The 9,614-nt window shown below is 50.3% G+C and overlaps 1 long non-coding RNA gene across 1 annotated transcript; it reads right to left on the bottom strand.

Moving 5' to 3' along the window:
* Positions 1-5,437: 5,437 nt before the first annotated feature.
* On the bottom strand, positions 5,438-6,357 carry LOC144248463 (uncharacterized). Its single transcript, XR_013341743.2, has 2 exons — positions 6,033-6,357; positions 5,438-5,875 (listed from the first exon to the last, which is right to left on the bottom strand). It is a non-coding gene; the product is annotated as an uncharacterized LOC144248463 (long non-coding RNA).
* Between the last annotated feature and the right edge of the window lie 3,257 nt (positions 6,358-9,614).

Here is a 9,614-nt window from a genome sequence, read left to right as displayed (position 1 = left end):
GGTGATTTTGCCGGGCGCTGGCTGGGGGGCTGCAGTACCGCCCTGTGCCCACAAGGCGGCAGCACTTTTCAAGCGAGTCCGCGCCAAGCCACTCCCAAGAGGGCGGCCGGGTTGCAGTACCGCCCTTTGTCCACAGGGCGGCAGCACTTTCCAAGCGAGTCTGCACCAAGCCACTCCCAAGAGGGCGGCCGTGGGCGGCGGGGTTGCAGTACCGCCCTGTGCCCACAAGGCGGCAGCACTTTTCAAGGGAGTCCGCGCCAAGCCACTTCCAAGAGTGCGGCTGCGGGTAGAGCGGCTGCACTACTGCCCTGTGCCCACAAGGCGGCAGCACTTTTCAAGTGAGTCCGCGCCAAGGCACTCCCAAGAGTGCGGCTGCGGGCAGAGCGGCTGCACTACTGCCTTGTGTCCACAAGGCGGCAGCACTTTTCAAGCGAGTCCACGCAAAGCCACTCCCAAGAGGGCGGCTGCGAGAGGCGGGGCCGCAGTACCGCCCTTTGTCCACAAGGCGGCAGCACTTTTCAAGCGAGTCCGCGCCAAGGCACTCCGAAGAGTGCGGCTGCGGGCAGAGCGGCTGCACTACTGCCCTGTGCCCACAAGGCGGCAGCACTTTGCAAGTGAGTCCGCGCCAAGGCACTCCCAAGAGTGCGGCTGCGGGCAGAGCGGCTGCACTACTGCCTTGTTTCCACAAGGCGGCAGCACTTTTCAAGCGAGTCCGCGCCAAGGCACTCCCAAGAGGGCGGTCGGGCTGCAGTACCGGCCTTTGTCCACAAGGCGGCAGCACTTTTCAAGCGAGTCCGCGCCAAGGCACTCCCAAGAGTGCGGCTGCGGGCAGAGCGGCTGCACTACTGCCCTTTGTCCACAAGGCGGCAGCACTTTTCAAGGGAGTCCGCGCCAAGCCACTTCCAAGAGGGCGGCCGGGCTGAAGTACCGCCCTGTGTCCACAAGGCGGCAGCACTTTTCAAGCGAGTCCGCGCCAAGCCACTCCCAAGAGGGCGGTCGGGCCGCAGTACCGCCCTGTGTCCACAAGGCGGCAGCACTTTTCAAGCGAGTCCGCGCCAAGGCACTCCCAAGAGTGCGGCTGCGGGCAGAGCGGCTGCACTACTGCCCTGTGCCCACAAGGCGGCAGCACTTTTCAAGCGAGTCCGCGCCAAGGCACTCCCAAGAGTGCGGCTGCGGGCAGAGCGGCTGCACTACTGCCTTGTGTCCACAAGGCGGCAGCACTTTTCAAGCGAGTCCGCGCCAAGGCACTCCCAAGAGGGCGGTCGGGCTGCAGTACCGGCCTTTGTCCACAAGGCGGCAGCACTTTTCAAGCGAGTCCACGCAAAGCCACTCCCAAGAGGGCGGCTGCGAGAGGCGGGGCCGCAGTACCACCCTTTGTCCACAAGGCGGCAGCACTTTTCAAGGGAGTCCGCGCCAAGCCACTCCCAAGAGGGCGGCGGGGTTGCAGTACTGCCCTTTTTCCACAAGGCGGCAGCACTTTTCAAGCGAGTCCGCGCCAAGCCACTTCCAAGAGTGCGGCCACGGGCAGAGCGGCTGCACTACTGCCTTGTGTCCACAAGGCGGCAGCACTTTTCAAGCGAGTCCACGCCAAGCCACTCCCAAGAGGGCGGCTGCGAGCGGCAGGGCCGCAGTACCGGCCTTTGTCCACAAGGCGGCAGCACTTTTCAAGCGAGTCCACGCCAAGCCACTCCCAAGAGGGCGGCTGCGAGAGGCGGGGCCGCAGTACCGCCCTTTTTCCACAAGGCGGCAGCACTTTTCAAGCGAGTCTGCGCCAAGGCACTCCCAAGAGGGCGGCGGGGTTGCAGTACCGCCCTGTGTCCACAAGGCGGCAGCACTTTTCAAGCGAGTCCGCGCCAAGGCACTCCCAAGAGGGCGGCCGGGTTGCAGTACCGCTCTCTGCCCACAAGGCGGCAGTACCGCGCCGTCCCCGCCGGCACGGCCTCGGCAGCGAACGCCCCAAAGCGTCCGCGCGGGAAAGAACGGAACAAAAAGCCTGCCTGAGACCCGATAGGAACCGAAAGAAAAAAGCTTTACTCTTAAGCTGCAGTTCAACACGCTTTATTTTTATGTTTTTCATATTTATATTCACATTCGGATTTGTAATGGATATTGATGGAAAATTATATTTTCATAATTTCTTACATTTATTCCTATTATATTTTATTTCAGATTTTTATACGTATCCTAATGGATATCTTAATAGAGGTCAGGGGAGGGTGTGTGGCTGGGGGCGGGGCCAGGGGAGGGGGTAAGGACAGGGGTGGGGGTTAGAGGGTGGGGTCAGCATTGGGGGAGGGGGGTCAGCATTGGGGGCGTGGTTAGGGGTGGGGTCAGGGTGTGGGGGAGGGGGTGGAGGGTGGGTCAGGGAAGGGGTTAGGGTAGAGGGAGGATTCAGGGTGGGGGTGTGGCTACCAGACAGACCCCTCCCCTACCCCCCCTATACATATATATATAAATATAAAAATATTGTCAGGCGCAGCAGTGGAAAATTTGATGCTACCAAGGAGTAAAAATTTTTATTTTTACTTTGATGCTCCCAGGGAGTAGAAATTTTTATTTTTAAAGTTGTTTTTCTTTTTTTTTACTTCCTCGGAGCACGGTATTTTCTACTCCTGCTTTTTTATTCTAAGTACAGAAAGGGGAAAAAAGAGAGAAAGAGGAGGAGAGAGTGAGAAGAAGAAGAAGAGGAGAGAGTGAGAAGAAGAGGAGAGACAAGAAGAAAAGGAGAGAGGAGGAAGACGAGAGAGCGAGAAAAGGAAAAAGAGAGAGGAGGAAGATGAGAGAGTGAGAAGAAAAAGAGGAGAGAGGAGGAAGAGGAGTGAGAAGAAAGGGAGAGAGATGAAGAAGAGTGTGAGAAGGAGAGAAGAGAGCAAGAAGAAGAGGAAAGCGTGAGAGGAAGAAGAGAGTGTGAGAAGGAAAGGAGAGAGTGACAAGAGGAAGAGAGAGGAGGAAGAGGAGTAAGTGAGAGGAAGAAGAGGAGAGAGAGGAGGAAGATGAGAGAGAGGAGAGAGTGAGAAGAAGAGGAGAGAGGAGGAAAAGGAGAGAGTGAGAAGAAAAGGAAAGAGTGAGATGAAGAGGAGAGAGTGAGAGGAAGAGAAAAGAGTGAGAGGAAGAAGAGAGAGGAAGAAGAGGAGAGAGAGGAGGAAGAGGAGAGAGAGGAGGAAGAGGAGAGAGGAGGAAGAGCAGCGAGTGAGAAGAATAGGAGAGAGGAGGAAGAGCAGCGAGTGTGAAGAAGAGGAGAGAAGAGGAAAAGAGCGAGAAGGAAAGGAGAGAGTGAGATGAAGAAGAGTGTGAGAAGAAGAGAACAGTGAGAAGAAGAGGTGAGAGTGAGAAGGAGAGAGGAGAAAGAGGTGAGAGGAGAAAGAGGAGAGAGTGAAAAGAAAAGGAGAGAGATATGAAGCGAGTGTGAGAAGAAGAGAGGAGTAAGTGACAAGAGGAAGAGAGGAGGAAGAGGAGTAAGTGAGAGGAAGAAAAGGGGAGAGATAGATGAAGCGAGTGTGAGAAGAAGAGAGGAGAGAGTGACAAGAGGAAGAGAGGAGGAAGAGGAGTAAGTGAGAGGAAGAAAAGGAGAGAGAGAGGAGGAAGATGAGAGAGAGAAGAAGAGGAGAGTGAGAAGGAGAGAGGAGGAAGAGGAGAGAGTGAGGAGAAAAGGAGAGAGATGAAGACGAGAGTGTGAGAAGAGGAGAGAGTGAGAAGACAAGGAGAGTGAGAAGACGAGGAGAGAGGAGGAAGAAGTGAGAGGAGGAAGAGGAGAAAGTGAGGAGAGGAGGAAGAGAGTGAGAAGAAAAGGAGAAAGATGAAGAAGAGAGTGGGAGAAGAAGAGGTGAGAATGAGAACAAGAAGAGGAGAGAGGAGGAAGAAGAAGAGAGGAGGAAGAGGAGAAAGTGAGAAAAGGAGAGAGGAGGAAGAGGAGCGAGTGAGAAGAAACGGAGAGAATGAGATGAAAAGGAGAGTGTGAGAAGAAGAGAGAGATGAAGAAGAGGAGAGTGAGATGAGAGTGTGAGAAGAAGAGGAGAGAGTCAGAGGAAGAAGAAAGAGGAGGAAGAGGAGAAAGTGAGAAGAAGAGGAGAGAGGAGGAAGAGGAGAGAGTGAGACGAAAAGGAGAGAGTGAGAAGAAAAAGAGAGTGTGAGAAGTGGAGAGAGTGAGGAAGAAGAGAGAGGAAGAAGAAGAGAGGAAGAAGAGGAGAAAGTGAGAAGAAGAGGAGAAAGGAGGAAGAGGACAGAGTGAGAAGAAAAGGAGAGAGTGAGATGAAGAAGAGGAGAAGGTGAGAAGAATAAGAGGAGAGAGTGAGAGGAATAAGAGGAGAGAGGAGGAAGAGGAGAGAGTGAGGAGAAAAGGAGAGAGAGAGATGAAGAAGAGAGTGTGAGGAGAGAGTGTGAGGAGAGGAGAGAGTGTGAAGAAGAGGAGTGAGGAAGAAGAAGAAGAGAGAGTGAGAAGAAGAAGAGGAGAGAGTGAGATGAAGAAGAGGAGAGTGAGAGGAGAGAGTAAGAAGAAGAGGAGAGAGTCAGAGGAAGAAGAAAGAGGAGGAAGAGGAGAAAGTGAGAAGGAGAGAGAGAGATGAAGACAGTGTGAGAAGAAGAGGAGAGAGCGAGAAGAAGGAGAGAGGAGGAAGAGGAGAGATGAGAGGAAGAGGAGAGAGGAGGAAGAGGAGTGAGAAGAAGAGGAGAGAGCGAGGAGAAGAAGAGGAGAGTGTGAGAAGAAGAGGAGAGAGAGTGAGAAGAAGAAGAAGAGGAGAGAGTGAGAAGAAGAGAGCGAGAAGAAAGAGTGAGAAAAAGAAAAGGAAGAGAAAAGAGTATGAAGAAAACAGAGCAAGAAAAATAAAAGAGATAAAAAGAGAAACCAAAAAATTCAGATTAGAAAGAGAAAGGCAAAAGAAAGGAGGGGTAAAGAGAAAAAGAGTGAAAGACAAAGAGAAAAGGAAGCACTTGAAATGAAAGAGAAAAGCAAATAGAGAGACAAGAAAAAGAAGAAATAGAGCTGAAAACCTACAGGAAAACAAATGGAGAGACTGAACACAAGGTAGGGTTCAAGAGAGAAAGAAATAGAGAGTTAGAAACACAAAAAATTAAAGTTGGACAGAAAAGTAAAAAGGGTTAGAGACAAAGAAAATGATAGCAAGTGTTAGAAAGACAAAGGCTGACAAAGAGAAAAAAAAGAAGAAAACATAGTGAAACCTAGATTGAAAGAGACAAAGAGACATGGGGAAATACATGTAGAGGAAGGGAAGAAAATAGACAGGGTGAGAAGGAAATAGGGTTAGAGAAACATAGAGATGTGTTAGAAATGGAAACAAAGGAAAACACAGCCAGAGACAAAGAGTTACACACGGAAGGATAAAGTGAGGAATAGACTAAAGAGGAAAGTAAGAGGCAAAGGGAGAAAAAGGGTGAGAATGATACGACTCAACCACACCAAAGAAAGACAGGAGATGGATGGTGGGCGGGGCAGAGGGTAAGAGGTATCATTATTAGGGCTGATTAATCTTTATTCCTTTAATTTAAACTTCAGCAATACACAGGGAAACAATGCATACAAATGCAAGTACAGAGACAAATACAACAAAGAATACATCATACCTAGGCACACAAGTACAAGTCCAATTTACATACAGCAAAATACATCAAAAGACAGGAACACCTGCAAAGACAGAACAATATAATGTATTACAAGGAAAATACATATTGACACAATATAACCGTGTCTCCATTTCAGAAAAGTCCACAACGCTTTTATTGTTATGACGCACCCGGAACAAAAACGGCGCAAAACGCTCCGCCGACGTGCACGCCCCCTTCGCGTTACGCACAAACTCACATTCACGGCAACTCGCTCCAGAGACTCCCAAAAAATCCTCCTGCCTGATGAAAACCCCCCCTGAAAGGCAAAGGCCATACACACAAGGTTGGAACTGCTCCACACACACACACACACACACAGCTGCAGACACAAGCACACACAAACTCTCACAGACAGACACAGACAGTCACACTCTCACACATTCTTCTGCTGACACGCTGGCTGCCACCCTTACGTGAAACGCTGCACTGAAGAATATGCTTAAACGCTTCTTCTGACCGCAGGACCTCCATGTCAAATGGTAGATTCCAGGAAATTCTGTAGGGACCCGGGGACCTACGAGACAAGGGGAGGCGGTCAGTGACTGACTATCTGAGAGCTAGGAGCTATACCAACTCTGGGCCCATCAGTGTTGTACCCCAAACCCCATAGAGAACAGATGAACGGCAAAGCTTTATAACTGCTCTACCTGAGCGTGACTACGTGCCCGGGCAAGGCAGCTCCGATCACAATTGCCACAACAGAGGTGCATACAACATAAGCCATCGTAGGTACATACAGTATAAGCACAAACAACATAAGGCAACGTAGGTACATACAGTATAAGCACAAACAACATAAGGCAACGTAGGTGCATACAGTATAAGCACAAACAACATAAGCCATCGTAGGTACATACAGTATAAGCACAAACAACATAAGGCAACGTAGGTGCATACAGTATAAGCACAAACAATATAAGACAACATAGGTACATACAGTATAAGCACAAACAACATAAGCCAACGTAGGTACATACAGTATAAGCACAAACAATATAAGACAACATAGGTACATACAGTATAAGCACAAACAACATAAGCCAACATAGGTAGGCGCAACATACGCACATACAATAGAAGCCGACACAGGTAGGTGCAACATAAGTGCATACAATGTAAGCCGACAGAGATACAAGATAAGTGAGGACTTGATATAATTCTCCAGAAGACTAATTTTTGAGCCCTATATCCTTTGAGAAGGCAGATGCTACGGAACTACTGTGGTCAGGTGATGAAGGGCTAATAAGATCCGTACGGAAGTCCAAGAGAAGGGCTACCAAAACTGAGAATGAAGATGGATGAGAACATCTCATGTACATCGTCCGGTCCCAAAAAGTAAATATGTAAAGATGCCAGAATAACTGATATCCAGGAAGGTACGTGAGCAAAATATGGCCGATACGGCACAAAATGATGTTGCTAAAGCATGGAGATGTAACAAAGGCCTAAGACACAGACAACGTGACACGGACACAGACAACGTGACACAGACAACGTGACACAGACACAGACAATGTGACACAGACACACATGGAAACTGCCTGGCAATTTCACCTTATGGACCCAAGATTCCTCGCCCAAGATGAGCCATGGGCTGGTGATGCCAAAGAAAAGAAAGCCCTAGGGCAGTAGCACTTGATGATGACATGCAACTCCTTTCAAGATGTTAGTGCCAAAGCACTTAAGAGAAAGCCTAAGAAGCTCAGTAGGCCTAGAGAAGGAAGAAATGACTACAGGGTGACTGTAGCTATAGCTCCAGACATGAAGGCGGGCTCCTATGGTGAAAAGATCCACGACAACGTCAAGAGTCAAAGAAGGCCGCCGATGCGAACGTCACGAGAACGTGGAGAGGGATCGGAACTGCCCTGCCCAGCGAAGACTCTGGGGGGGCTGAGGAGAAACCCTCTCCCTTTGCTCCCGAGGGGCCCATCCCACTATGGGCCTCTTCTCTGAGCTAACATCAAATAGCCTCCTGTGATAGTGAAGGATCTTCCCCCATCTCCCACCTACTGGCCCCAGCACTTAGCTTTTGGAAGACAACCAGATGGAATCCCATGTCAGTTGGATGTGAACGGCGAGATGTTCTGTACATCCGCTTCGGTGCTGCCGTTTCCAAACTTCAGCTACGCTCCTCCACAGGGTACCTAAGACAAAACAGAAAATGCAACTAGCGCCCACGAAAAGAGGAATCCCTGACACTCCGACACACCGCTGCCCCAGCTCACCTGAAGTCTCAATTTGACTTCACAGGCTGCCTGGAGGATACCTGAAAAACAAAAAGGTACACACTTAGCATGCTGCTGCATAAGGGTCACCTGTGAGTCACCGTGCCAAAATGCCAACTCACCCGCTCGCCTCTGTTCCTTCACACAGCTAGGGCAGCGACAGCACCTGCAAAAAAACAAAGCAAAAAAACCCACACTGAGATACTGTGAAAACAACATCCCCCTGCCCTGAAAAGCACACCCACCCAGACCTTATGCTTGCACCCACCTGGCCTTGGACATCCGGACCAGAGATATCTTGCAAGACGACTGCCTAAAATAAAACAAAGTAACTAAGAGTGGATGCTTAGAATTGCACCAGAAATGGAGACCTGAGCCAGAACAACTCCTTCTGTCCACTGCTCACCTGGCACACAGGGCCTTGACTGCTGCTAACTGCCGGGACCTCCTAAAAATAAAGGCAAAGAACACTACTGTAACATGGTCACCATTCAGGCTGCCGCTGCAAATGCAAACAATGACTGACCTGATCATGGGAAAACCCTCACCCAGGACTGGGGCTCCCTGCCACTGAACTGAACTGTCTTCGTCTGAAAGGAAGTTAGGACTAGTGTCAAACAGCTGCAGGACAACTTAACAGCACCAAACATGTTATGTCAATCTCCTGATACAATCTAGAGCCCAACTACACCCTGCATTAACAATTTCAAGTCCCCAGGACTTGTGCTATTACAGGCTATGCAGCAGGGCAGAGCAGCTGTGGGAAAAATAAGTGCAGACACCCGTGACACAGGACAGGGAGAGAGAGCTTTTGAGGAGAAGAAAGGACCGAGAGACCCAAAGAACACAGAGTGCACCAGAGACAAGTGACGGGACACACACCAGAACTGCTCTGCCCTGAGCACCTCAGCACTGTGATCAAAACAGACACTTTCCCTTTAGGTGGCCTAAGGGGACACTTCTTGCACATCCCCATCTCCAAAACTGACTCAAAAACCCCTCCTGGGGAGTCCCAACCCGGCACCTCTCTTCCATCCCCTCTGTGGGTTGCAGCCCTCCACTTATCTTGCACATATCTGGGGATGCAAATCCCCATCAGGTGCAGAACGAGGCCTCGTGCCTGTCTGGGAAGTTCCAGTTGTCACCAGGCTGTTATCTTTTGCTCTGCCAAGAGAAAGAAAACCAAACGTTAGTGCACTACCTTAACAGCACATGGGCCAGAACCTGACAATTCTGCTACTCACCGTCTCCCAAGAAGTCTTGGGCCACACACCTCAGGCGTGCTTGTATTCTGACACCGTCATCTCAAGGCACACCTAGGTTAAGGGCAGACAAGGTGACATGGCATTGCTGCAACTTGAGGGTACCCTCGCTCCTCTTCCCTGCCTCACCACAACTCCTTGCCCATTCCTGTGGGTTACCAGGAGGGGACCTTGAAATGCAAAATTGGAAGGCTCTGTCACAGGGTCCTGTATTGCTTCCCACAAGATCACACGTGCATGAAACCTGGTCCATCAGCCAGTTGGAGACAGTGGTATAAGTACTCTGAGTGGATTCCCTAAAGCACACAAACAACAGTGGATGCTTACAGTTCCACCAAAAACCAAAAGCTGAGCAAAAACAACTGCTTTGGTCTGCCTTGACTGCTGCTATCTGTCTGGACCTCCTAAAAATAAAGGCAAAGAACACTGCTGTAACACGGTCACCATTTAGGCAGCCCCTGCAAATGCAAACCATGACTGACCTGATCATGGCAACACCCTCACCCAG

This window comes from Lonchura striata, chromosome 1A, assembly GCF_050655825.1.
Source record: "Lonchura striata isolate lonStrDom1 chromosome 1A, ASM5065582v1, whole genome shotgun sequence".
NCBI lineage: Eukaryota > Metazoa > Chordata > Aves > Passeriformes > Estrildidae > Lonchura > Lonchura striata.
This window is presented reverse-complemented; position numbering and strand designations above follow the sequence as displayed.